We start from the raw sequence: 27,894 nt of genomic DNA on the forward strand, positions 1-27,894 counted from the left end.
GTCAAACCTATGCCTTAGGAAAGTTTCTTTGGCAACTGAGTCAAGGACCAAGATGTGGGAGGTAGAGAGGCTATTAGAGGCTCCTATTATAATAGTGTCAGTAAGAGGTGATGAAGACCTGGTGATGATTGATGAATGAATGGGACCTATACAAGAGGTGTAAAAACAGAAATGATGACTTGTCAAGAGATTGGATATGTGAAGTGAAGATGTGACATTGAGAATGACATGTCTTAACTTGAAAGCATGGGTGCCTGGAATAATGCTAATATCCTCAACAGAAATAGAGAAATTGAAACTATGGGAGAGTTTTGGCATGGGAAGCTAAGTGGCATATGGGGGAGCTAGGGGGATAGAATGCCAACCCTGGAGTCAGGAAGATTCATCTTTATGAGTTCAAATCTGACTTCAGACATGTACTTGCTGTTGGATCCTGGGCAAGTCACTTAACTCTTTTTATCTGTTTCCTCATCTGTAAAAATGAACTGAAGAAGGAAATGGCAAATCATTCCAGTATCATTGCCAAGAAAACCCCAAATGGGGACACAATTGAAACCACTGGACAATAATAACCAAAAAGAACTTAGTGATTTATGACTGTAGCTTTAGATCCAAGACTGGATCTAGATACTTAGATTTGGGAGTCATCTTCTTAGAAATGATCATTGAACCCATGGGAACTGATGAGATCACCAAGTAAAAGAGGATAGAGAGAAATGAGAAGAGCATTCTTAGGAATCACATGTAACTAGTGACCATAAAACAGAGGACAAGTAAAGCAGACAGAGGAGTGCCCAAGTACATAGAGGACAGAACAAGTGAGAACAGTATTAGAAATACCTAGAGAAAATATCCAGGAGAAGAAGGAGATCAACAACAAATCACATTAGTATCTAATTTGTTTCAAAGTCTTTGATACTAGTTGGCAAAATTTAAAGATCATTGAGAGATGTCTTTCTTTTTTTTTTTTTTTGTAAGGGTTGAGTGGCTTGCCCAAGGCCACACAGCTAGGTAATTATTAAGTGTCTGAGACTGGATTTGAATCCAGGTACTCCTGACTCCAGGGTCGGTGCTTTATCCACTACACCACCTAGCCGCCCCAAGAGATGTCTTTCTTTTGAAAAAAGGGGTTTCTTGATTTTGCATTTAAGAGTTCATTTATAACTTTGGAGAGAATAGCTTGTTTCTAAATGTAGATCCATTCAGATCAAAATCTCATAATATAGGACAACTCACGAAAGTCTATTGCTATCATTGCTTAATGAATTGGGAGATACCTGTTAGTTTTTTTGCTGGATAAAATGCTGGGACTGCTCTTAACCAATTTGGTAGAAAGGTAGAAAAAATTAGATGCAATATGATATGATTATGATGTTATATATGATGTGATTTCATAGGATATGATGCAATATGATATATGGTATTTTTTAAGGTTTTTAAATTTATTTTTATTAAAGATATTATTTGAGTTTTACAATGTTCCCCCAATCTTGCTTCCCTCCCCCACCCCCTCACAGAAAGCACTCTGTCAGTCTTTACTTTGTTTCCATGTTGTACCTTGATCTAAATTGGGTGTGATGAGAGAGAAATCTTATCCTTAAAGAGAAGAGAAGTCTAAGAGGTAACAAGATCAGACAATAAGATATCTGGTTTTTTTTTCCCCTAAGTTAAAGGGAATAGTCCTTGCACTTTGTTCAAACTCCACAGCTCCTTATCTGGATACAGATGGCACTCTCCTTTGCAGACAGCCCAAAATTGTTCCTGATTGTTGCACTGATGGGATGAGCGAGTCCTTCAAGGTTAAACATCACTCCCATGTTGCTGTTAGGGTGCACAGTGTTTTTCTGGTTCTGCTCATCTCACTCAGCATCAGTTCATGCAAATCCCTCCAGGCTTCCCTGAAATCCCATCCCTCCTGGTTTCTAATAGAACAATAGTGTTTCATGACATACATATACCACAGTTTGCTAAGCCATTCGATATATGGTATTAAATATATCTCACATTTATAAAGCCCTTTGAGATTTAAAAGAGGATTTTCATATAAATTGTCTCATTTGATTCTCATAAATAACTCTTTAAAGTAGATGAATAAACATTATTATTATTATTTACCAATGAAGAAACTACAACTCAGAAAGATTAAGACTTAATGGATCAGGAACTTGAATCTGAGTATTTGGGTTTCAAGATCAAGATCTTGAAACTTTAGGCTACAAACTACACTTCAAGCAGCCAGCTCAGCTAAGACTTAGTAGTGAGACTCAAGGGTGGAGAAATCCTTGCAAATGTAAATGTATGATAAAAGTAGATTTGGGAGATTTTGATTATGATTATAGATAGGCCTTTTAAACAGTTGATCCTTCTACTACTTTTACACTTTGATAAATTAATAAGTAGTTTACTTTGTGCTTTTTATTTTTAGAAATTTCCAGCTAGCCTCTCTCCTACTTGATGATGATGATTTTTGTCATTCATTCTCAAAGAAGATCATGACATCAGGGAGGTGATGCCATGACAAGCAAGAGAATTGGATTTGAATGAGGGGGTGCTGTGCTAAGTCACCAGCCTCATTTTCTCCTCTAGCGTTATTTGAGTCCGGTGACCAGATATGAATTAAGACCATTGGAGATGGCCCTGGATGTGAGGCAATCAGAATTAAGTGACTTGCCCAAGGTTGCACAGCTAAGTGTCAAGGTGTTTGAGGTCGAATTTGAACTCAGATCTTCCTGACTCCAAGATCAGCTCTGTCCACCACACCACCTAGCTGTCATTTTAGTCCCTATAACTGTCTCTCAATAAACTTTCCTCAGTAACAAAGAAAAATGGTGAATTGAAGCATTGATTCCATGTAAACATGTTTACACATTTTAATTCCTAGAGTCCTCTATTTCTTCAAAGAAGGCAAAAGATGGGCTTCCCAATCTCTTCTTCAGGGCAAAATTGCTCACAGAATTATACAGCATTCTGCTTTGTTTTATTGCAGTTTTATTTGTTTTTGTTTACAGTGTTGTCATGTTGATATTGTTTTCCTGTTTCTGTTTATCTCACTTTATTCTATTTCATTCAAGTCTTCCTGGGGTTTTCTGAATGGCTCATATTCTCTATTTTTTTTATAATTATAGCTCAATAATGTTCCATTAATTAATATATCACAATTTATTTATCTTTTCTCAGATTAATTAGTATCTACTTTTCTTCCAGTCCTTGATGCCAGGTAGTAATGATTTGAAAGGTATTGGGAAATGTCCTACTCTCAAATATTTCCATTTCTGATACTTCTGGGGTACCTTAAATTCCCACTTCATTCATTCTTTTTGGGCTAAGGGTCAATGGATAAGACAGGGTGGCTAAATGAATTTGCCAACTGCTAGGATTGAGTTCTACATGGGAGGTGGGGAGGCAAAATCTATACCACAATTTTATCTTGGGGGGGGGGGGGTCTTGCTTGGATAGAGTGTAAATATCTGTTTGTGTGTGTGTGTGTGTGTGTGTGTGTGTGTGTGTGTGTGTGTGTGTGTGTGTATGAGATAGAATTCTTTTTGACTTCCTGCTGGACTTTAAGTCACAATGGCCTTTTCTCTTAAGCTCCATCTGCAGGTTAGGAAGTATTCTCACAGTGAACCTTATGTAATCAATGAGCAAATAGAGAATGCCATACTCAAGACCTTTTGGAACAACACTTTCGCAGTATTTTTTAAAAATATGCTTAAGATTTATACCACCTATCGCTGTACCCTGGCCGAGAAGCTGGGGGGCAATGCCGTGATCTCCTTGGAGGGGAAGCCCTTGTGAGTCTCCCACCTCTGGCTCCCCTGCCGGAGTCCCGGGGCTGCCCAAGCCCGGTGGGGGAGCAGGCTGCCCCCGTCCTACCAGACCCGAGGAGCTGGGGGGATTCTTGCAGGGGCAGGGCAAATCCCTTCACCCATATGCCAAACCGCCCCGACCCATGATCTCCCCCCACCACCACCACTTCATCCGATGGCTCTGGCCTTCCCAAACCGCACTGGTTCTTCTCAGTCCTCATGAGTTGTAGCAGACCAAGCCCCTCCTGTCCAGATGGGGGCAAGGCCAGTATTTTCCAGAATTTTTTTTTTAACTGACACCTCCCGGTTTTCCTCCTTCCCCGGTGCTGCCAAGTTCCATCCGCAGTAGTGGCTTTGTGCTTGTTGCTAGTTTTGTGTATAAATGTAATGTTGTAAAGACCCCCCCCCCCCACCTCCCCTACCCAGCCGGCTCCCCTCACCACCACTCCACCCCCCCCCCAAGTAACTCAAGTGGCTAGTAAAAGGAAAGTTACAGCGCCAGTAAAAAAAGAAAGTTCAATTTAAAAAAATGAATAAAATAAAAGGTAACTGGAAAAAAAAAGGATTTAGTCCACCTAAATATTTTCAAAGATCTTTGTTAAATTCCAGGTGGTAATGTCTCATCACGTGAATAAGCATCTCTTATTTGCTTTGGGCTGAGAACAGTCTGTTAGAACTCATTCAACATTCCATTCTTTGAATATTTCAGTATTGAGAGACCAGACCAAAAGATTTTCATATTAGAGAATCATTGCTCAATCAAATGATTATCATTTACTGTGGCTAATCCAAACTTTGCCTCTTCCCTCAATTCAACAATACAACAGCACCAAATAGAAGACAGAATAATTGCAAGTAGGGTAGACTTTGATTTATGAGAGTCAATTGATGTCAATATTTTGCTTAACATAATGTTTTTAAAAGATGAAAAAATGGCATATTTGGGGGTTAAAACCAAATTTGCTTTTAATTATGTTATCTTAGGATTGGCACACACACACACACACACACACACACACACTGCCTTTTTCACTGGAAAGCATCAATTTAGACCATATTCCATCATCGTCATTATCATCAAAAAATATTTTTAATGCATGCATTTTTCTATAGCCTTGAACTGGGTTCTGTTTAAAACATGGTGATAGATAAGAATTCTTGTCCACTGAGAAATGACAACATTAGAATGGCAGCACATAAAACAACATATAGGCAATTAAGAAAGTACAAATGTTAAATACACAAATAATATATTGGTAATTGTAAAGTGTTATATAGATATTGTTGTTAAGTAGAAACAGTGGCATATACTGAGCCACAAAAGATGGTAAAAGTTTCATGGAGGAAGTGAGGTTTCAGGAGGCATTTGACAGAAAGGAGAAAGCTTGGTGGGCTGGTACAAAAGATTGTGGAGTAATAGATTTCTTTCTAGTTGAAAGAACTCTAAGACATGGTTTAGCTCCATTTCTTCATTTTGCTAATAAGGAAATTGAGGTCCAGAAAAATAAAGTGATTTGTCTAGAATTATAAAACTAAATAGGCAGAAGAACTAGGACTAGAATTCAGGTCTCTTTACCCCTGAGTCTGGTGCTCATTCTTTGATACCATATTACCTCAGTGTTAGAGGTAAAGGATATGACTAGCAAAGCTCTGTAACCAGTAGGACTTAACTTTGAACCTGTTAGAACAGCCAAGAAAGGGGAAAGGCAAATCAGACAATGTAGGAAAGCAGTGGACCGGTAGTCAAAAGTCTTCTTGTCAAGATCCTAGTTCTATGGCTATGTGGATGTATGACCCTGGGCAAGTCATTTCAAATAACTAGCTAAATCCATTACACTAAATTTCAGTAATAAATCATTTCTCTTGAACACAAAACATTGTAACAGGGTAATTGTGTATTTAAGGGCCTGCTTATCTTTGGGAAGAACATGAACTATTTAAGATATAAAGGGAAATGGTGGGTAGAGCATATGCTCATAAGACTAGACCTGGAAGGGACTTCAGAGGCCAATCTTGTGGTTAGAAAATAGCAAAAGATGGAACTTGATTGTAGGTCCTTTGTCTCTAAATACAGAATCCTTTCCATTGCCCTACCCTGTCCTGCCATTGGCCACTGTTTTGGTAGGGAAATAGCTCAAGATAAATCAGGACCTTCATTTTCAAGATAGTTTTGAAAGTTATGCTGACTCAGTGACCCTTGTTCGGGAACCTGCTTGTTAATTTGGCTTGAGAAAAGCTTCACCCAATCTGCAGTTTTATTTACCTATTATTTATCATATGTTAAGTTCCCCATATCTTTCTGTACCTGACAAACTGTCATATACTTGCTAGCTTTCAGAGGCTACAATAGCCCATCCCCCTTTACTGATTTGGATCTATCTGAATTGGTTTTTTATCTCATTATGAAAGTTCAAACAAAAGCTGGCCCCATCTTAAAACCCTGCTGATCTCCACTGTTCAGACCATCAATGAGTTGCTACCTTGACCAAACTTTCAATAAACTCCTTTAATTCTTTGTCCTGAGTTTTGCCTCCTTAATGAGGGAGAAAGCCAGGACAAAGAATTTTCCTTTTAATGATAGAATCAGACTTTATTTTTCCTTCCTCCTTAGGTTTCTTAATTTTTCTGCCACATTTTCCTGGTCCCAGTTTACACAAAAAGAATCCCTCTATTTCCCTGACTCAGTATCTCCACTCAAGTTTTATGTTCTATTTCACTTTCCTTCTATATCTCCCATGACTATTTCTTTTTCCTTTGCTACATCTCCCATTAAGAGTTGAGGGTTTATGCTTTGTTAGAATGGTCTATGATATAATTGATGAAAATATGAGAAGGGAATAGGCAGATTATCACAGCAGACTAGATTCCAACATCACTCTCATTTAGATTAAGACAATGAAGGTAACACAGTAAACCTAAGGATAAGAGAAGGTGGCTAGGACAGCTGGGTGGCACAGTGGATAGAGTACTGGCCTTGGAGTCAGAAGGTCAGGAGTTTAAATCTGGCCTCAGACACTTAATTACTTGGCTGTGACCTTGGGCAAGTTACTTCACCTTGATTTCCTCACATCTAGGGCCATCTCCTTTCTGGTCACTGGACCCAGATGACTTTGGAGGAGAAAGTGGGTCTGGTGACTCAGCACAGCACCCCCTCACTCAAATCCCATTCACATGTTTTTCATGGCATCACCTACATGATATTGTGATCTTCTTCAAAAATGGTCAAATTATTATTATTAATATTATTAAGAGAAGGTGGCTAAATGAACTTGCAAATTATTGGGTATTCTATGGAAGAAGAGGAGGAAAAATGGAAAAAAAAATCTATATCACAATTTTATCTGGAAGTGACCTTGTTTAGGAGTGTGATTTTCAAAATCTTACAATTAATTGGAGAACATAAGATCCAGTTGTAGCTACCAGTCATAGATCAGAAAAAGATAAAAGGAAACTTAAAGTTTATATAAAGTATATATTATATATTTCATATATACATGTTAAACTCATAAAGGATTTCTCATAACATGTACAGAGATAACATTGTTCAGTGACTCCTGATTACTGATCCCAAGAAAGGAATAAAAGAGGGAAATTTAAAGGTGTTCATCACTGTCATGGAGAATATGCTGTACTAAGTCTAAATAGAAGAATAATTCCCTATATCAGGGATTTTTGGTCTGGACTCTGTGAACTTAAAAAAAATGGAAAAGATTTCAAGATAATTTTAAGATAATTGGTTTTCTTTGTAATATTAATTTTAAGTATTTATAAACATTACTTTGAGAAGGGGACTGTAGGCTTCATCAGATTGCCAAAAGGGTCCATGATGCAGAAACCATTCTGGAAAGCAATTTGAAATTATATACAAAGAAGTTAGATGGGCAGTTCAATGAGTTAATCAATTAGTAATGTATCTGGGACAGGCACAGTGATTAGACAGTGAGATGGGCCCAGCATTGAATGGGAGAGGAGGCTTGATTGCATTTGGGAAATTGTACAGAATTTTTAGTGATTCCTAAGCTGTTCTTTGACACAAAAATCTCCCAATTCTTTTTTTCTAAACTCCCAATATTCTTCCAGGGATCTTGAGTGGCTTTGAGTCATGGAATAAATACCAAGTTAGGTACAGAATCACAGAGAGATAGGGTGACTCAATAAGAGATGTGTGGTGGATATAAGTAGCTTGCAATACATTAGCAATGATAGCAGTGATGACTGCCAAAAATGAGTAAGTTTTAATTTATATTTTTATATATTTATATTTTTATTTTTTATATTTTATTTATATATTTATAGTTTTTTATAGTTTTGTGATAGAAATTCCCCTATTTCATAAAACCTCCCTTTTGATCAAACTAGGAAAAAGAGAAGAGTGGGCTGGGCATGACCAATCAAGATGTCAATAGTACTTCCTAGTATCAAGTAAATTAGTATTTATAAAGACAACTACCTTAATAGTAAAACAAAAGACTCATCTCCTAATGCCATCAATGTACCTTGGAGGTACAGGCTCTCCCTTTTACTGGAATGCCTCCCCCTATTTCCCTCACCTCTTTCCTGCCTCCTCCCTGTCACTGCTTAGGTACCCTCAATCCTCTTCCCTATTCTACTTTGGGAGCTGCACCCTTTAATTAAACAAACCAGAGATGATGTTTCAGCTCAAACCTCATGATGGACAATGATATTTAAGTCAGGGGAGCTACTGGTGGGGAGGTGTCTACAACTTGTGCTGAACCTCTAGCATAATTCTTGTAATTCTCCACTTAGAGCAATAACATTAAATGTGCTTATAAATCTAATTCTGTTTCATCCTTTCTTAAGAATAAAACTTCTGGTAATTTTTGACTTTGATTAGGACAACATCTGGGAAGGTTAATACATAATTACCCTATTTCCCCATGTATAAGATGCACCCTTTGTTGAAAAATTTGGGGTCTAAAAATTGAGATCGTCTTAAACAGTGGTTTTTTATTTTTTTACTTGCATTTCCCTCTTTTTTGCTCTTGTTGTCTTTGTGCTCATTGTTTTACATTTGTTACCAGTATATCAGGTTATATTTTGTCATGTTCTGCCAAAAAATGGCTCAGAAAAGATTTTTGTCCAGTGCTGAATTCAAGTTCAAAGTGATCCAGTTCACAAAAGTGAATGGAAATCGTGCTACTGAATGTCAGTTTGGTCCTCCTTGGACCAAGACAGTGAGATGGGCCCAGGATTAAGTCCAACTGGGCCCAATCCGAGACTGGCAAAGGAAGAAGAAACCCTACTGAGAACACCCTGGCAGAAGTAGGCCATGAGAGGCAAGTCAACAAAAGGGCCTGAGTTAGGGAATTGAAGAGATGGATTAAAGAGCAAAGGACAAGTGGAATTCCAGTGTCCGAAAAGATGGTTCAGCAGGAGGCCAGAAGAATGCAATGAACAAGAAGTGACTGATTTCAAAGGACACAACTGGTGCTTCAGGTTCATGAAACAGAATGGACTAAGCATGCGTCCACCCACGAGACTTGCCAAGAGAGTGCTTGTGGTCAACCACAGATCAGATAGCAGGCAGGAGAGTCAGAGCCTCTCCTGAAACAGTGATTCATCATCAAACATCATCATCAAGCTAATAAAGAGGAGTTTTTCCCCAGAGTGATTAAAATGGTTTTTTATTAGGATATCTTATTTTATATTATTACAATAATCTTGTTGTGAGAGTAAACATAACCCCACCCACCACCCACCCCCCAAAAAAAGATATAGAGAACTCAAGAATAGTGAGAGAAAAAAAGTACTTCAGTCTGTGTTCAGATTTCAATGGTTCTGTCTCTAGGATGAGTTGTCTCCTTTATCATAAATCCACTAAAGAAGTTGCTTCAATATTTTTCCCACATTTGCCATTACTAGCTGTATTCCCCTCCACTCTATTCCTCCCCACTCTCATTTATTCTATTCTCTCTCTCTCTCCTTTCATCTTGTCCCTGCTCAGAAGTGTGTTGTATCTGAATACCATCTCCCACGATCTTCCCTCTCTTCTATCACCTTCTACCACCCCTTCCTTCACCCCATTCCCCCTTATCCCATCCCTTTCTTCTCATTTTTCTCTAGGGTAAGATAAATCTCTATCCCCTATTAAATGTGACTGTTATTTACTTGCTGAGCCATTTCTGATGAGAATGAAGGCTCACTCATTCCCCCTTGTCTTCCCTCGTTCCACTCCATTGAAAGCTTTTTCTTGACTCTTATGTGAATTATCTTAGCCCCCTTTTGCCTTTCCTTTTCCTTCCTCCCAGTACTTTTATCATCCATTGACTCCATCTTTATACCATATTATATCATTATATTCAACTTATGCTCCTTCTTACTGCTCTCATAAATGAGAAGGTTCATATGAGTTATCAGTGTCTTCTTCCCATGCAGTAATACAAACAGTTCAACATCTTTAAGTTCCTCTTAATTAGTCCTTCTCGTTCACTCCTCTATGCTTTACCTGAGTCCTCTACTTGGAGATCAAACTCTCTGTTCAGCTCTAGTCATTTCAATAAGAAAGGTTCATTGAAAATCCATCTTTTCCTGTGAAAGAATATGTTCAGTTTTGCTGGGTAGTTGATTCTTGGTTATAATCCAAGCTCTTTTGCCTTCCAGAATACCATATTCCAAGTCCCATGAAACCTTAATGTAGACACCAAATCCTATGTAATCCTGAGCCATGGGAGTTGAATTGTTTCTATCAGCTTTTAGTGTTTTCTCTTTGTCCTGGGAGTTTTGGAATTTGGCTATAATATTCCTGGGAGTTTTTCTTTTGGGATCTCTTTCAGGAGGTGATCGGTGAATTCCCTCAATTTCTATTTTACCCTCTGCTTCTAGGACTTCAGGGCAATTTTGCTGTATTGTTTCTTGAAAAACGAAGTATAAACTCTTTTCCTGGTCACGACTTTCAGTTAGCCCTTAAATTATGTCTTCTGGGTCTGTTTTCTAGGTCAGTTGTTTTCCCAATGAGATATTTCACATTTTCTTTTAATTTTGGGTTCTTTTGGCATTGTTTTATTGTTTCTTGATTTCTCACAGCTTCCTTTAGTTCCATTCTACATTTAAAGGAGTTATTTTCTTCAGAGAACTTTTTTATCTCCTTTTTTTCCAGCTGGCCAATTCTGCTTTTTAAGGCATTTTTCCTCCTCATTTGCCTTTTGGGCTACTCTTTCCATTTGGCCTGGTTTTTAACATGTTATTTTCTTCAGTATTTCTTTAGCCAAGCTTCTGATTTGGTTTTTGTGATTTATCTGCATCACTGTCATTTTTCCTCTACCTCCCTCAATTCTTCTTTTTTTTTAATTTATTTTTTATTCTCATTTTGTGCAAATTTTTTTACATTAATAAAATATTCTTGTTTACAAGTAAATAAAACACCCCTTCCCCCCCATGAATATAGATAGACTTGCTTGGGCGAAAAAAGTAAAGGGGAGAGAAAAAAATTAAAATTAAAAAAAATAATAGTAATAATTGTAGGTATGGCCAGGTGGCGCAATGGATGAAGCACCAGCCCTGGAGACATCTGAGTCCATATCCAGCCTCATAAACCCAATAATCACCCAGCCATGTGACATGCAAGCCACCTGATCCCCACTGCCCTGCAAAAACCAAAAAAGAAGAAAAAAAAAGACCCAAACTAAAATAAAATAGTAATAATAGTAGGGGTGGCTGGGTGGCAGACAGAGCATTGGCCCTTGAGCCAGGAGCACCTGGGTCCAAATCCAGCCCCAGACACCCAAAGATCACCCTGCTATGTGGCCCCAGGCAGGCCACCCAGCCCCACTTACCCTGCACCCTCCCCCAAATAATAATAACAAAAAATGTGCTTCAGTCTTTGTTCCAACACCAACAACTCTGTTACGGGTGGATCACCTTCTTTATGATAAGTCCATCACAAAAGTTACTTCCATATTTTTCCAACATTGCCATTGCTGATTGCAACTCCCTTCTTTCTTATTTGTCCACTACCATGTATTATATTTTCTCTCTCCTTTCACTCTGACTCTGCTGTAGCATTGCTGAGTGGTGCAGCAGACAGATCCCTGGTCCTGGAGCCAAGAAGCCCTGAGCCCCCATACCACCCCTTAGGCACAGAATCCACCTGGCCCTATGGTCCTGAGCAGGCCATCCCATTCCAGCCCCTTGCAAGAAGTAAAAAAGAAAATGTGTTATATCTGACCCCTCTCCCCCCATGGTCCATCCTCTCCTCCTTTATTCACATCCCCACCCTTCCCCCTGCTCCCCCCTCCTTCTTACTCCAGATGTCTATACCCCATTGAGTATATTTGCTGTTTCCTCTCCTAGTCACCTCTGATGAGAGCAAAGGTTCCCTCATTCCCCCTTGCCTCCCCCCTTCCATATCATTGCAATAGCTCATTGTAATAAAAAAAATCTTATTATGTGAAATATCTTGGCCTATTCCCCCTCTCCTTTTTCTTTCTCCCATCCATTTCCCTTTTTTTCCAGTGACTCCATTTTTACACCATATTTTATCTTCGAATTCACCTTTCTCCTGTGCTTCAACTATAAAAGCTCCCTCTACCTGCTCTATTAACTGAGAAGGTTCATATGAGTATCATCAGTGTCATTTTTCTATGCAGGAATACATGCAGTTCATCCTCATTAAGTCCCTCATATTTCCCCCCTCTCCTCCAATCTCCATGCTTCACCTGAGTCCTGTATCTGAAGATCAAACCTTCTGTTCAGCTCTGGCCATTCCAAAAGGAACATTAGAAATTCCCCTGGTTCATTGAAAGTCCATCTTTTTCCCTGGAAGAGGACATTCAGCCTTGCTGGGTAGTTGATTCTTGGCTGCATTCTAAGCTCTTTTGCTTTCTGGTATATTGTATTCCAAGCCCTATGAGCTTCCAATGTAGTTGCTGCTAAATCCTGTGTGATCCTGACTGCAGCTCCACGATGTTTGAACTGTGTCCTTCTGGTTGCTTGTAATATTTTCTCTTTGACTTGGGAGTTCTAGAACTTGGATATAATATTCCTAGGGGTTGGTTTTTTTGGGGATCTCTTTCTCGGGGGGAGCGGTGGATTCTCTCCATTTCTATTTTGCCCTCTGCTTCTAGAATATCAGGGCAATTTTCCTGTAGTATTTCTTTGAAAATGATGTCAAGTCTCTTCTCCTGATCATGACTTTCAGGTATTCCAATAATTTTTAAATTATCTTTCCTAAGTCTGTTTTCCATATCAGTTGTTTTTTTCAATGACATATTTCACATTTTCTCCTAATTTTTCATTTTTTTGGTTTTGAAGGATTGATTCCTGATTTCTGGTAAATTCATCAATCTCCCTGAATTCTATTCTTTGTCTAAAGGATTTGTTCTCCTCAGAGAGTTTTCTTATCTCTTTTTCCATCTGGCCAATTTTGCTTTTTAAAGCATTCTTCTCCTCAATAACTTTTTGAACTGTTTTATCCATTTGACCTAAGCTGGTTTTTAGCATGCTATTTTCTTCAGCATTTTTTTGGATTTCCTTGACTAAGCTGCTGACTTCATTTTCATGTTTTTCCTGCATCTCTCTCCTTTCTTTTCCCAGTTTTTCTTCCAACTCCCTCATTTGATTTTCAAAGTCTTTTTTGAGCTCTGTCATAGCCTGAGCCCAATTTCTGTTTTTCTTGGAGTCTTTAGATGCAGGAGCTTGTGCTTCCTCATCTTCAGACTGAGTATTTTGATCATTCTTGGGCTCATTTGCAACATATTTCTCAATAGTCTTCCTCTTATTTCTCTGCTTGCTCATTTTCCCAGCCTGGGCCTGGTTTTGGGGTGCTTAATGAGCTTTTGGGACTCTCCCACAAGGGTCTCAGTGTGTGAGGCTCTGTCCTCCCTCCTTGGTCTGTGAATGACCATAAGCGCCCCCCCTCTGCCACAGGGCCGAGGTGGGGGGGCCCTGTTGTTCTGTGGGGGGGCCTAGACTGGGATCAGGATCTGAATGTGTTCAGAGCCCCAGAGTCCTGTTCCAGAGGCAGAGGACAGAGCTCTGCAGTCTCTCTTCACTCCCCTCCCTCAGCTCAATGGGCTCATGCCCTGGGGGCTCCTGCTTATTGGCTCTGCGTGCTTCTGTTTCCAGCTCTGGGCTGCAGAAAGACCAAGCTGCTGGCTGTGTGCCCTGAGGGCTGGGCTCCACATGCTCCCTCTGGCAGAGGTCCCCTGCTGTTCCCCCACTTTGTGCCTGGTGCTCCTCGGGGTGCAACTCAGGAGATTCCCCCACTGCTGTGAGCCTCGGCTCCCAGTGCTCTGGGGCTGCCTCCAGGAGGCTGAAGTTCTTTCACTCTGGTAGGCCACCCCTCTGACAGGCTGCCGCCTCTCTGACCCCGGGGAGCAGAGTCTTTCTGCTCTTTTCCAGGTTACCTTGAGTAGGAGAACTGCCTCACTGGGTCCCTTTGTGGGTTCTGTCTCTCGAAAGTTTAGTTAGAGTCCTTAGTTTATGAGTTTTATCAGAAAGCACCTAAGACTCGATCCCTTCATGTCGCCATCTTGGCTCCGCCCACCTCAATTATTTTTCAAAGTCTTTTTTGAGCTCTTTTATTGCCTGAGTCTATTTTTTTATTTCTCTTGAAGGCTTTGGACACAGAAGTCTTGACTTTGTCATCTTCTGAGTATGTATTTTGATCCTCCATGGGACCAAAGTAATTTTCTATGGTCAGATTCTTCTTTTTCTGTTGTTTGCTCATTGCCTCAGCCTATGATTGATTTACCACACTTCCAAGGCTTTGGGGTTTTTTGGAGACACCCCACAGGACCTTAATTCCTCTGAGGTTTTGTGAAAGTCTCTGACTGCTCTCTTGCCTATGCTCTGGGATGTGGATGATCACAGGTCCTTCCCTCTGCCTTGGAGCTGTGAGGAGAGTCCCTGCTTTACTGTGGTGGTATGGGAGCCCAAACTGCAACCAGGACCTGAGTGTAGGCATATAGTAGAGTCCTACCCCAGGGAGAACAGAGAGACTTCTGCATTCTCTCCTGACCCCCTTACTATCTGTGGGCTGGGAGCTCTGGAAGTGCTGGTTGACTCTGCCTATTCCTGCTGCAGGTTCTCACCACAGGGCTGCTCTGAGTTTGGAGCTCCATGCTTACTCTGGTGCTATAGAGTTCTCTCACTGCCCCCTCAAGCTGTCCCTGGTGAACCCTGGGCCAAGAGGTCTGGAAATTGCCCCCTCTTCCATGGACCCAGGTGCCCTACAGGCTGTTCCTGGAAGGCTGGAGCTGGTTTGCTCCTGCCTGGCTGTCTTGTGCTGCACTGCTGCTGCACTGCTGCTTTTTCCAACCCCTGGTTCTTGTGAAACAGACCTTTCCTGCAGAACTTCTAAGTTGTCTTGAACTTGGAAATTGTAACACTCAGTCTTTCTGTGGATTCTGCCCCTCTGAATTTTGGCTAGAGTCATCATCATTTGATGGTTTTTGGAGTTTTTTGGGGAATAAGTCTCTGGGAATTCCTACCTTCACACTGCCATCTTCTATTAAGATATTTTAAAGGCACACTTCTCTCCTGGAGAGGAGTTTTGATAGTGATGAGGAGTTGTATGAATTTTATGATGAATAAAATTTGAGTTCAATAACTTTTTGTAATTTTTTTTCAGATTTCAGGGCCCCAAATTAAGGGGCATTTTATACATGGAAGAGTCTTATACATGGAGAAAAATGGTATTTCCAACAGATCAAAACTTAATGAGAATTTCTCTTCATTTTGGGGAGTTCCATATTTCACATGACAAATGTCCAAAATATGACATAAAAATAGCATTAAAGAAACATTTGATCAGAAAAGGGATTGAGCTGGATATATAGCAAGAGAAATAAATAATTTGAGGGCTGTATATACTAGCTGTTAATGCTCAAGTAGTGTTAAAAGACCTAGAAGAAACCTAGAGCACTAGGTTGCCCCCATAAGGAAGAATCCTGGGTAGTCATGCACAAGAATTGTACAAGGTGAAAAGATCTGGGGGCAGGTACGTGATGCAGTGGATAGAGCACTGGCCCTGGAGTCAGAACCTGAGTTCAAATCAGGCCTCTGGCACAATAAATAGGCACAATAAATACATAGCTATATGACCTGGGGTAAATCACTTAACCTCACTGCCTTACAAAAGACAAAACAAAAAAAAAATGAGAACATCTGTGATCTGGATCAGACCAATGAGATTACAATAGTTTCATCAAAGTAAGTATATTTATAAGACTTGCTAATGGGTAATTTGGTCTGAAAATATAATTAGGTGGAGATGCATATACAGTCACATAAAATGTTTAGAGAAGTTTTGTTTTTGGTCCTGATATGTGATTCAGTTGATGTAGGTAAAACCTAGGAAGTAAAATCCCTCTATCAAGGCAAGTTGTTGGCAAATTGTAGTGTAAGTCTTAAAGAGTTTCTGGTAGCTCTGACAGGTTGTAGTTTGTCCATGGTCACATAACTCAGAGATGGGATTAAAACCCAGTTCTCTATGACTCCCAGATAGGTTTATCTTCTATTCACGGTTACCCTGACTTTTATCTTAAGTTATACATCCATATCTCTCTAAGGTGGCACAATACAGTCAGGAAGATGGGAAGACCCAAGCACAGATCCCAAATGAGAAACTCACTGACCCTGAGCAAATCACTTATCCTCTCTTAGCTTCAGTTTCCTTATATGTAAAATAGGAATAATAGTAGTACTTGCTTCACCAGGTTGTTTTGAGGATCAAGTGAAACTTTATGTTACAATGCTTTGAAAATCTTTTTTTTTTTTTGCAAGGCAGTGGGGTTAAGTGACTTGCCCAAGGCCACAAAGCTAGGTAATTATTAAGTGTCTGAGGCCAGATTTGAGCTCCTGACTCCAGGGCCAGTGCTCTATCTACTGTGCCAATTAGCCTCCCCAATGCTTTGAAAATCTTAAGGAGTTACATAAATGCTAGTTATTATTATGCAACCTAGATGTAGGAAAATAGTTGAGCTAAGTTCAAGTATGAGTTCTATTAAGTTACTGAAGGAATGTGGATCCTTGGCAGGATTTTTGACAGTCACATCTCACAAGTCACTGAAGGCATGGCCAGTGATAGGATCATGGGCTAAATGGGTCACTAACATGTCCTAGTATGATATTTCATATAGCCTTATATTGTGCTAATGGAGGTGAACAGAAGAGTTACTAAAGTTGGAGAGCATGAACTACTCTTTGAAGGTAGGTTATCTATAACAAGAGAAAATCAAGAGGTTGAAAAAATATGCAACACATTTTGCTGGCATTCAGAGTGAAGGAGCAAGATTGAATGAATCAAAGCCAGAATGTCCTGCCTGGTGTGAGTGACCATGTCATGTGAAATCCACTGAAGTAGCCTGTTTTTCATTTTGAGGTTCAATTTTTAATTACAATTGTACAAGAATGCCTTTCTTCAGTCTTTTTTCAAAGGACACTTAGGAACACCCAAGGTCAACGTACAATATTTTCTTTTGTTCCAATTCACTGCCTCATATCCTTTCCACTTTGAGAGTAGCCACAGGGCTTTGCTTTTATTATTGGGTGTAACTGTGACACTAGGGGAATCATGCTGAAATTATAGCATCCTATTTGATATCATTTAAGTGTTGCTTCTTGTAGAGAAAAGTAAGGCCAGAATGGAAATGCCAATAGCAAAAGGTATTTGAATTGTAGTCTTGGATTCATTACTTAGCTTTCTGTTACCTCCCATATTTTCATTTGAATCATGACATTATGGCCCTGATATTATTGAAGGTATGGTACTAAGAATTGATGAAATAAATTTTGAAATATATTCTGAGCTTTCTAGATGAAAGTCCTTGCAAAGACCAGGTTACAGAACTATTATTTAGATACATAAATTGGTGAGTATATATACATATATATGTATTAAAATCAAGTACATTTCTCATTTTAAAAATCTCAACAAGGATTCTGAACCTGTAGACCATTTTTGACTAAAGTTCAGGAAATTATCCAACTTTCACTATAAGATTTATCATTAATATTCTTCTATATCTTAGATAAATGACTATTATTAACTTAAGTATATTAATATGTGCATATATATATATATATATATATATATATATATATATATATGTCACTTAACCCTGTTTGCCCCAATTTCCCCATCTATTAAATGAGCTGGAGAAGAAAATGACAAATCACTCCAGTATCTTTGCCAAGAATGCTCCAAATGAGGCCACAAAGAGTTGAATAGGACTGGAATGATTGATTAACACAGACAGAAAGGGGGAAAGAGAGAGAGAGAGAGAGAGAGAGAGAGAGAGAGACTGGCAGACAGACAGACGTGGGAAGACTGGACTGGGTTCCAGATCTGATTCCATCATTATATAACTAATATTGGAAAAATTCCTTAACCTCTTTGAATTTTACTTCATCAGCCAAATCTTCGACTATTTAATGACCTCACTGTAGTTGTTTGATCTCCAAGAAGACCCTGACCACTGGGAGATGATATTGTAGCAGAGGAATTATGAGGCAGAGAATTGTGCTGACCTTAAATTAACACCGACCTCCATCCCACTCTCCAAAGAGATGGAAATTCCCACTCTCCAAAGAGATGGAAATTACTTGAAACCTGCCCATAGTCCCATTCCATTATCTACCTTATAGAAACTACTAGATTACACTTAGGTTGAACCCTCTTATTATGGGCAGTCCATGTGTTACCCACTCCTTTTTTTTTTAAAGATTTTTGTAAGGCAAATGGGGTTAAGTGGCTTGCCCAAGGCCACACAGCTAGGTAATTATTAAGTGTCTGAGGCCGGATTTGAACTCAGGTACTCTTGACTCCAGGACTGTTGCTCTATTGACTGCACCACCTAGCAGCCCCATGTTACCCACTCTTAATGACTCCCTAGCACCTCGCGAGCTCCTCCCTTACCCCTTCCCAGCACTACACCCTGCCTGGCTCCCCTATATAAACCCTGGCTCTTTTCCTTCTGCTGCTTATCCCCTAGGATCAGCCCAGTTGCAATACCCTTGCAATGGTTCTGTTTCTCTTTAAGCTGCTTATCCCTTGTGGGCTATTGTTGGTCAACTCAGTTATAACACTCTGCAACTGTCCAAAAAATGGGGATGGGGTCAGGAGTCAGGCTCATGTCTGAGGTCAGATTTGAACATGGCCTAGTAAATTCATTAGGTAGGAAATTCATAGTGTAGATACTCCTTCCACCGATGCTCCCCTTATCTGATTAAGATGATATGTAAGTGTGTATTTATATATGTGTACACATAAAGACACATATATATTATGATATAACAATTTACTAATGACTATGCCAAAATTTTTTAATTGAATTTTCAAATAAGCAGACTGGAACTATAATAGTTTAGGGGAAAAGAATGAGATTTGAGGATTCAACTCTTATATAGCTCTTATATAAAATCCCTAATCCATCATAAATCAGAATAACAAAAACTCATACTCAAGTACTTTCTTCAAGACAAAGGGGAGTTCTGATCATACATATATAACAGTAAGTCATATATAAGAACATATGTATGTACAATAATGCATAGTTAAATGTATTCTGTATTATACAGGTTCCAAAATGCTTCTCTCTCTCTCTCTCTCTCTCTCTCTCTCTCTCTCTCTCTCTCTCTCTCTCTTTCTCTCTCTCTCTCTCTCTTTTCGGTTTTTGCAAGGCAAATGGGGTTAAGTGGCTTGCCCAAGGCCACACAGCTAGGTAATTATTAAGTGTCTGAGACTGGATTTAAACTCAGGTACTCCTGACTCCAGGGCCGGTGCTCTATCCACTATGGCACCTAGCTACCCTGTGCTTCTCTTTTAACAACTCTGCGAAGTAGGTGGTTCAAATAATAACAAAATATTATTTTGCAGATGAATAAACAGAAATTTCTCTTAGGAGAAGGAAGTATGGCATAATAAATATAATAGTGTACTGAGCCTTAGATTGAATCAGCCCTGGCTAGCTATGTAACCTTGGGCATTTAAAGTTTTTTTTTCAATCTGTAAAATAGAGTAATAATTTCTGTATTACTTATCTAACAGTTATTTCCAGCAGTTATTATTATTATTTGCCTAAGGTCACATGGCTGATAAATGGTGGCCCTGGGACTTGAATTCTGGTTTCCTTATTTCAAGTACAACTATCTTTCTAAAAAGTCTCTGTGTCCATAAATTCCAGATTAAATTCATGGGTCACATTACATAAATCACGGCAGGAAAAAGTGATTTCATAAGGTCAGGCTAAGAGTAGTCTCTTTTCATCATGACCAATGGTTACCTCCAAAACACAGAAACAAATAGCTGGACAAGGCTGTCCATTTTTGAACTTATGAGGCTGTGGTAATGGAATACTTCTGTGTCAGATCTTGGTATATAAATACTAGAAAAACCAGTTTGCTCCTGAATTTGAAAGAAAGGTACCACCAATAATTCATTGTCACTATTTCTCACAGCTTCCTGGTATTTCCCATCTGCTAAGTAACAGGCAAGAAAATACCTGCTGTGTCACTGACTCCCTGAAATGAATTTGGAGAGGCATTTCAGTTCAGGCAATTTTTATTTTGCACTTGAAAACTGGAATGACTATGAAGAATTTATAGTAATATGTGGTGAATGCCAGACCTTAGAAACCAAAACTTATCTATTTGTATCCCTGGTGCTTAGATAGTTCTTTGCCCAGAGTTTTTAATAAATGCTTGTTTTATTCATTCATATATGCCAGATTTATCTTGTCCTCACTATAAATTTGACATCAAAGAATCATCTATACTTATTAATTCAACATGTTTCTATTTGACAATGAAATAAAATGCATTCTCAGGCCATGATTCACCCCATATTATTTACCTACTTATTTTTACAGGGTTATGAGGATGTGCTTTGTAACTCTTTTTTTGCCCTTGCTCAGTTGTTTCATTAGTGTCCAACCCTTCATGATTCCATTTCTGGTTTTCTTTTTTTTAAGTATTTTATTTTCTCTTAATAACATGTAAAAACAATTTTAAACATTAATTTTTAAAAAATTGAATTCCAGGGGCAGCTAGGTAGCACAGTGGATAGAGCACAGGCCCTGGAGTCAGGAGTACCTGAGTTCAAATCCAGCCTCAGACACTTAATAATTACCTAGCAGTGTGGCCTTGGACAAGCTACCTTAACCCAATTGCCTTGCAAAAACTAAAAAAAAAAAAATTGAATCCCAAATTCTCTCCCTCTCTCTCAACCCCCACTGAGAAGGCATGCAATTTGATATATGTTATATTATATAAAACATATTGTTAGTTATATAAAAGAAAATATCAAAATAAAATAAAAACAAAAAAAGGAAAAATAAAGGAAATAATGTATGCTTCAGTTTGTAATAATCATTTAGTTTAATTCTGGGGCCTTTCAGGAGGTAAGAAAGCATAAACTCAAAGAAGTATCGGGAAATCTTCCTTTCTTCTTGAAAGAGTTCCATGTCGGGCTCATAGCCTTTTACTCCCCCCAACTCTTGTCCTCATACTAGCTCTTGCTCAATTAGATCTGACTCCTTGTGACCCCATTTGTGGTTTTCTTTTCTTTTTCTTTTTTTTTCTAAGTGGCTTTCTCATATTCTCTTGACACTGCCACAAATACTGACAACATCACAGTTCTTTCTCTGGAAATGCATAGCATTTTACATCATAATTGTTTTGGGATTATTGTATTGTTGAAGATAGCTAAATCATTCTCAATTGATTATCTTACAATATTGTTGTTACTTTTTACACTTACATTTTACTTTGCATCAATTCATTTAAGTCTTTCCAGGTTTTTCTGAGAGTATCTAGTTCATTTCTTGGAGCAAAATAGTATTCCATCACAATTCTATACATTTGTGGTTTTCTTGTCAGATTGTGGAATGATTTTCCATTTCCTTCTCCAGCTCATTTTATGGATAAGGACATGAGGCAAACAGAATTATATGACTCGCTCAGGCTCATGTCTGAGGTCAGATTTGAACATATGAAGAGGAGTCTTCCTTACTCCAGGTCCTGCATATTTACTGCATCACCTTGCTGTCCTTGTGATCCTTAAAATGCAACATAAATGTAATGCTTATTTTATACCATTAAAAATAAAAATCAACCCAAATTAAAAGAGATAAAGAAAGAAGGGAAATTGAGTGGTGTATGCTTAGCAATCCAATTTAGCATATTTGATATTTGAAATACTCAATCCAGTCATGAACATGTGAATATGCTAAAATATTCAGTGTCTAAAGAAACCACAGTGGGCTTAGGAAAAATTGGGCAACAAGAAGTGAAAACTGGAAAGAATCTAAAAGAAATTTAGCTCTACCTGCTGTTCTTTCTGTGCCCTTTGAGCTATGCTTGAATACCTGTGGGAACATGAGTTTGTGGAAAACTGGCTATTTTTACATGCAATCTCTGAATCTTTAGAGGCATGGTCAGACAGTCCAGTTATTTTTGCATGCTCAATGGACAACTGCCATAGAATTAATTAGATCTGCTTTGTTATTAGCTACTTGGATGGTCAAACAATGCAGGAACCAGGACTAATGGTTATTTCAGTTGCATGGGCATAGTCTCTGAATATATGCTACAGCAGATGCTGAGAACTTATTAGCCTGTTGGCATGATAAGGAGGAAGTAAAAAGGAAGTGGGAGTGGGTAACTAGGGTGCTAACAAACACTGGTTGAAAGGAGATTAAAATTAGCTATCTGTGAAGACAATGAATTTTTTTTTTAAAGCCCACTTACTTTCATAACTGATCCAATCTAGTGAGAACAGTAAAGACTTGGTTTTAAAACAACAGCAACATCCATAAAAGAATGGACTGATAGTTCTTTATGTAATAATCATTTAGTTTAATTCTGGGGCCTTTCAGGAGGTAAGAAAGCATAAACTCAAAGAAGTAAGTTTCCTATCAGGAAATCTTCCATTCTTCTTGAAAGAGTTCTGTGTCGGGCTAACAGCCTTTTTCTCTCCCCAACTCCTGTCCTCATACTAGCTTGTTGCTCAGTCAAGTCTGACTCCTTGTGACCCATATGTGGTTTTCTTTTCTTTTTCTTTTTCTAAGTGGCTTTCTCACATTCTTTTGACACTGCCAGTAGCATGTGAAGAGTCCACTCCTGGAAGGGCTTTGTGTGAGGCCTCCAAGGAGCCTCAGGCTCAGGATCCTGCCACCTCTTACTGGATGACAGCATCCCTATCCAGGAGGGAAGACAGAATTGCCACTGGCTGCACAAGGAAATAGCAGCCTCGGGTACTCGAAGAGCAAATGTCTTTCTCCACAAGCACATAGAAGGAAATAATATCCATTACTAGGTTCTGCCACCTCATCAACAGCTCCAAGTCAGCCTATAATAGCACAGCTTTTCAGCCTGCATGGTGAGCAAAAAAAAGCTCTCTTGGTCATCATACAGTGTCCTGAAATATTGGTCCAGGTACTTCACCAGGGTCTCAGAGGAATTTTGGCATAGTAACTGAAGACTTTGCAGTAATTGTTCAAGCTAGATTTATCTCAGGGCTGTCTGGGTCTGGGGCACAGCACTTGGGAGCACATTTGGCCCAGGTAAGCTTGGAGGGCAACAGGGTAGTGTTAATATTAGTACTGGAGACATAAGCTGTGAAAAAGGGAATGTTATCTCTTGGGCTAGAGAAATTCTGGTGTCTTCATGCTAAGTTCTGAGACAGCAGTCCTCCGAGGGATTTCTGTATCTTCTTTGGACTCTTGTCTCATCATCCATCAATCTCTCCTCTTCTTCTTTTCTACTTGATGAGTCACCCTGGAAATGCTGTATGTAGCAGATAAACATGATCAAAGAAGCAGCTGGTTTGACTTGGTGCTCCTGTGCATGGTCTGGTCCGTGTTCTAGTGGACATGGAGCTGGGAGAGAGGAGAGTGTTTTGACTTATACTTTTTTTTTGCAAGGCAATGGGGTTAAGTGGCTTGCCCAAGGCCACACAGCTAGGTAATTATGAAGTGTCTGAGGCTGGATTTAAACTCAGGTACTCCTGACTCCAGGGCCGGTGCTCTATCCACTGTGCTGTCTAGGCGCCCTATGACTTAGACTTTTTAAACAAGATTTGTACTCCCTGGACCATCATCTATTCTTTGATTCTTAGCTTGTGGGATCACAATCCTCCAATCCTGGCCCACGGTCGAGTTTCTCCTGAAGCCTACGAAGTCAGACTTCCTTGAGAGGACCTATCCCCATCCACAGGAGTGGTTTTAGGATAAGTATGACAATCTGGGAGATGAGTCAGTTGGATGCTCATTAGTCCTTCTTCAAATGTTTCTCTGTCAATTGTGTTATGGGTTGGAGGCATTTGGGCCAAGTCAGATTTCTCTACAGACTCTGACTATGGCCAAGGTAAGGTTAAAGGACCTGGTCACCAGGGGACTGTTGGCTGAAGTTGGCTGCTCTCCAGTGAGTTCTGAAGCAACCAAGGACTTGGTCCATTTCCTGTTCAGACTCAGATACTCTTAAGGCAGTACCTCTTCTCCTATGGACCAACAACCCTGGAGCCACACAGAGGGCTCCCCCTCAGAAAGCTGCAACTCTACTTGCTTCCCTCCTGGAACTCAACAGACACTGACTTCCTCTGAATTCACTAGCTCTGATATCAGGATGGAGACTTCTGAAGCAGCCTGCAGGAGTGTGCCTTCTTCCAAAAAGTCGTAGTGCTCAACAAAGAGCTGACCATGCTGAGCAGGTGCAATTTTTGTTTGCTTATTCAGAGGTGAGTTGGATGAAGCGTCACATAGGTTGTGCCTTCAGTTCAAGGTTTCAGAAAAACTTCTCTTGCTTAGCCTTAGTAATAGATGAAACTGAAGAGCTCAAAGACTGCATCTCTAGCACATGATAAAGCAAAGTCCTAGTGGTCCCTCCATTCTCAAAGAGAAATGCCATATTTTTCACAGATGTGATCATCAGGAGAGGCCAGACGGAGATCATAAATGCACCAGAACCCAATTCACCCTCTTTCTGAGCCCCTACTACTAGCATTAGAGCTCCAGCTCCCACCCATTTTAGGGTTTTCTTGGCAAAAATACTGGAATGGTTTGCCATTATCTATTTTCCCCAAAGGCAAATGGGGTTAAGTGGCTTGCCCAAGGCCACACGGCTAGGTAATTATTAAGTGTCTGAGGCCGGATTTGAACCCAGGTACTCCTGAATCCAGGGCTGGTGCTTTATCCACTGTGCCACCTAGCTGTCCCGCCATTACCTTTTCCTGCTCATTTTACAGGTGAGGAAACTGAGGCAAACAGGGTTAAGTGACTTGCCCAGGTTCACACAGCTACTAAGTGTCTGAGGCTAGATTTGAATTCAGTTCTTCCTGACTCCTTACAATCTAGTTGCCCAGCCCTCATCCTATGAGACTTCAACGTATATATTGACACTCCTTCAAATACCTTTCCCTCTCAGTTCCTTGAACTTGCTCATTTCTCATAACCTACTTCTCTGTTCTATCTCATCCATACACTTTTGATTTTGCAATCATCTACCAGTGTTTTGCTTCCATGTGTATAAGCTCTGAAATTCCCAAATCTGGTCACAGTTTGTGGTTATTCCATCTCTGCCTATTCTTTTTCACTATGATCTTTAATTTCTGAACCCCTAAATTCTTCCCCAGGTAGTTACCCCTGTATTCTCCTTCCCACTCCATCTTGATCCCTTAGTGAACCAGGTCATCTCGACATTGTTCTCTTCTTAGTTACCCTGCCATTATCCTTTATCATTGATCTTGTCCTGCCAAAACTCAGCCCTGAATTACCCTTACTGTTTTCTGCCTTTGCTCCTGCCCACATGCTGCCTAACAAAGCCAGAAAAAGATTCTGAAACCATACTGACTGGATCCACTACAAATTTCTGTTATATAATATTAACTGTTGCTTGCCACTGAAGGGTAATCCTTTTACATTTCCCTAGGTGACTCACTAGACCACCTACCACAGTGGTTTTGCCAAATGTTCTTATCCCCCGCCTCAAGCCTCCCATGGTTCCCCTTTCCCCAACCTCTCCGCTGAGAACCTACTGTTTATTTCACTGGAAAAATTGAAGTTCCTCACTAAGACTTCCTCTTTTTTTCTCCTCAATTCACATCTCCCAGATGCCTTATATCACTACCCACTCCTTCCTCTCATCTCACACAAAGAGGTGACACTTTCCTTTGCCAAGGCAAACCCCTTCTTCCCTCTATCATTGCTACTCTTTCTTTTCTTCAAAATCTATTTGTCCATTGGCTCCTTCCTTAGTCTACAAATATATCCATGCATTTCTCATCCACAAAAACCCCTCACCTGATAAGTCTATTTCTGATAACTCGCATCTCTTCTTTCTCCTCCCTTTTGGGGTTAAATTATTGAAGTCATCTACAATAGGTACCTCCATTTCCTTTTCTTTCAGTCTTTTAAATTTCTCAAACCCCTCTTCTCAATCCACTTTATTATCAAGACTTATTGCTTTGTAATATCCATCATTATATACCCCCTTATCTCCTCTGACAATTATCACCATGATCCTCATCACTTCCTAACTGGACAGTCAGAAGAATCTCTCTGCCACAAGACTTCCCTTCTCCAGCCCACCCTCCACTCAGTTGTCTACTGACCTTCTTAAAGCACAAGTCTGACAGTGCTATTACCCCATTCAATTAATTATTACATACTAAAATCTTGTTTGACATTCAAAGGCCCTTCAAAACTTATCCTCCTCTCCCCTTTACCTTCTAGTCTCCTAGCATCTTCCATTTACTCTGTGATCCACTGACCCTAGCCTCTTTGCCATACCTTATAACAAGACACTTTAGACTTGTAAAAAACAAAACTGGCTTTGAAGTTACAGTTTGTGTTATTATGGCAAGTCTTCATTACTAAAGTGATACATACTTGTAATTCTCTCCCTTCCCATCTTTACCTTCTGGCTGCTTTGATTTCCCTCAATTCAAAACTAAAATTGTCTTCTACAGGAATCTTTTCCAGACCCTCTTTAATTCTCCAGCCTTCCCTCTGATAATCTGCTCTACATCATTCTCATTGTCTGTAGCCTAATCCTATAAATTGAGAATTCCTTCCATTTCCCAGGGAGCAAGTAATTGGGGGGAGTCCAGGACACATAAATATTTATTGACTAACTGGACTTCTTTACCCTCATGCAATAACTGAAGGAAATATCATTGTTCACAAAATGAACCATGGCCCTGTTACCACTTCTGAGGCTGAGTCCTGAGTGGAGCTGCAAAAGAGAGGGGAATATGGATGCCAGCATTATAAGCACATCTCCCTGGTTGCTGATTCAATTCAATCCAGCAAACAGTATTAGAGACTTTCAATGCAAAGGCACTGTGCTAAATGTTACAAAGACAAAGAAACAAATGGGTTCTTGTCCTCATGGAATTTTTAAGTTATGGTGGAGTGGGAATGCAATATGAAAGTAGCCAAGTATATATGACAACATAAATAATGAGGAGCTTACGAAAGGTTTCCCATATGTGATCCATGAACTGAGCCCTGAATGAAGTTATGGTTTTAAGAGGTGGAGATGAGGAGCATAATAGCTATTACCGTTATGGAAGGACCACTCTTGCAAAAGCACAGAAATGGGAGAAGATGAATTTTGGGTAACATTAAGTTGACTAACATGGTTTGAAAGCATAATGAGAAAGAAATGAAATAAGTCTGAAAGGATAAACTAGAAGCAGAAAGAAAAGGGTTTTAAATGCTGAACTGAGCAGTGTATATTTTATCAAAGAGAAAAAAGGGAGTCATGAGAAAGGGAATGACCTATTCAGACTTAATCTTTCTGAGGATCATTTTGGCAGTTTGAATGAAGGTGACTAGAGTGAGGAGAAACTGGGGGGCAGGAAAACCAATTAGTTTGCTGTTGCAACAGTCTAAGCAAGAGGACCTGAACTTCAAGGAAAGAAAAGTATTTTAGGTAATAGGACATGGTAATGCAGAACCAGTTTGTCAAAATGCAATTAATGCAAAAATACAATTAATTGCATTGTTTTAATATTTAACAAAAAATGGACAGGCAAGATATTCCTGGTGAGTACTATGTTGAAATTTCTAAAACAAATAAAATAAAAGTATTTTTGATATACCTTTGCCATAATTTTCAACTTGATGAT

General features: G+C 39.5%; 2 pseudogenes; both read right to left on the reverse strand.

Annotated features, from left to right (window-relative positions):
- Positions 1 to 22,963: 22,963 nt before the first annotated feature.
- Positions 22,964 to 23,673, reverse strand: LOC141505369 (centromere protein T-like; annotated as a pseudogene).
- Positions 23,674 to 23,833: 160 nt separating this feature from the next.
- Positions 23,834 to 24,671, reverse strand: LOC141505377 (centromere protein T-like; annotated as a pseudogene).
- Between the last annotated feature and the right edge of the window lie 3,223 nt (positions 24,672 to 27,894).

This window comes from Macrotis lagotis, chromosome 1, assembly GCF_037893015.1.
Source record: "Macrotis lagotis isolate mMagLag1 chromosome 1, bilby.v1.9.chrom.fasta, whole genome shotgun sequence".
Classification (NCBI taxonomy): domain Eukaryota; kingdom Metazoa; phylum Chordata; class Mammalia; order Peramelemorphia; family Peramelidae; genus Macrotis; species Macrotis lagotis.